Raw genomic sequence first — 2,221 nt, forward strand, 5'->3', positions numbered from 1 at the left:
TTTACTAAGTTGTGATTTCACAGAAAAACACACATCTAAAGTAGAATCTGTTTCCAGGACAGGGACCCTGATCTTTGGAAAACTCAAGACCCCACCGAACTGAGGAAGCCTGCCCCGCCCACCACCAGGGAAACAAACTCCTTACTCTGTTTTTGGAGGTTGGGGACCCGCATCAGGGGCCCAGTGGCAGGAAGGTGGTCAGGGAAGTCAGGAGCCAGGGCGCTCACTCTGAGAGGGGTGAGCACACAGCGCCAGACCCAAAGTCCCCCAGATTCTGTCGTGGGGCACCACCCTGGTTCCAGGTTGCCTGGACGGCAGTGCTGTTCTCTGTCCCTGCAGCCGGACAGGAGGAAAGGGCGGGCTCAGCTGCCCTCTGCTGGCCTCAGACGGATTAGCAATCTGCAGATGGGAGCCAGCCCGGCACTAGACTTGCTGCTTAAAACTGAAGTCCTTGACACACACCTACTGCCTCGCCTCTCATCCCTCTCTGCCTCCCCCTTCACGCCCTAAAAAAAAAACAAAGGCCTGGCTCGGTGGCTCAAGCCTGTAATCCCAGCACTTTGGGAGGCCGAGGCGGGCGGATCACGAGGTCAACAGATCGAGACCATCCTGGCCAACGTGGCGAAACCCCGTCTCTACTAAAAATACAAAAATTAGCTGGGCGTGTGGCATGCGCCTGTAGTCCCAGCTACTCAGGAGGCTGAGGCAGGAGAATTGTTTGAACCCAGGAGGCGGAGGTTGCAGTGAGCCGAGATCGCGCCATTGCACTCCAGCCTGGCGCCTAGCGACAGAATGAGACTGTCTTAAAAAAAAAAAAAAGAAAGAAAGAAACTGAAGCCCTCAGACTCAGGTCCAGCCCTGCACCCCCGTTCTGGGTGAAGTTGGTAGTCTGCCTACTTTCTTTGAAATGTGGGGTGGATTTGGACAGGAAGAAAATGCTGGGTAGCTCCAAAAGTTCTCTGCACCCGGGAGAAGAATGAGCAGTGAGAATCTGTCTCAAGGGCTGCACTTCCATTGGGTCAGGCTGTCAGTGTCCCTTAGTTTCAAGGTCACAGGCTTTGTTTGACTGTCCCTGCTCTATCCCATGCCCTCTCATTTTGCTCCATTTACCTGTATCCTACTGAGGCTGTCAGGCTCCCTCCTCCAGGAAGCCCTCTTTGATCACCGCTCCCTCTCCCAGTCTATTGTCTGTTGTTTTTGTCTTGTGTTGGGTGGTGGCCTGCACATCTGTTAGGGGCATCATGTGTGTGCAGAGTGACTCATTTTCCGGTCTTTACGCTCTCATCCCCAGTGTCATTTGAAAAGCTGCCTGGACTCTGAGCTGATGTCCCCATAACTCAGTTGCTAATCCTGCAGTCCTGTGCTCAGGGAGCAGTTGGAACTCCTGCTCCTGACAAGCGTGGAGGCCCCTGGCACACCCACCCCAGCCCTTTCCTTCCCAGCTCCACCTGTGTCCCTTGCACCCTTGTTTTCTCAGACTGAGGATGACAGCTTCCTGGGGCACCTTGGTGGTTGTGTCTTTTCTGAGTCCCAGCAGCACCTCTGGACTCTTGTGGGTCTCTCCATGCACGGCCACTTGGCTGGGGGCTGGCCACATGAAGCCTCAGCTGTGGGTCTGCGCAGGCCTCTTGCTGGGCTTTGGTTGTGACCGGAGCCTCCTGTGTCCAGCTAGCCCCAGGCTGGGAAGCCCCCAGGAATGCTCCAGCTGCTGCTGTAAGTGGAGAATGATCTGGAAACCCCAACCTCAGAAGGGACAATAGGATCGCATGTGTTGACTGCTCTGGTCACCTCTGCTACCTGAATTCTGAAGAGTTAAGGAGCATCTGGGGACTGGGGACTGTGAAGACCTCGTCCACTGCACTGTCCCCAGAGACTGGGAAGAGCCTCTTCTGGTCTTCTGGCCTCTAGATCCAGGTGCTGGCCGAGCCAGGCAGCGTGTCAGGCTGGCAGAGTGGAGGTCATTGCTGCTGCTCTGTGCAACCCAAGTGTAGCTGGGATTTGCAAATAACAGCCTTTGCTGCACTAAAGAGCCCCAAAGAAGTCCAAGACAATAATCTGTAGGGTGGTAGTAAGGGTTAAATTGTGTCCCCCAAAAGGATATTTCGAAGTCCTAATGTGACATGATGTGGGACTCGGATCTCGAAGGTGTTCTTAGTTAAGACAAGGTCAGGCCGGGCGCGGTGGCTCAAGCCTGTAATCCCAGCACTTTGGGAGGCCAAGG

Source organism: Cebus imitator, unplaced genomic scaffold (assembly GCF_001604975.1).
Source record: "Cebus imitator isolate Cc_AM_T3 unplaced genomic scaffold, Cebus_imitator-1.0 Scaffold102, whole genome shotgun sequence".
Lineage (NCBI taxonomy): Eukaryota > Metazoa > Chordata > Mammalia > Primates > Cebidae > Cebus > Cebus imitator.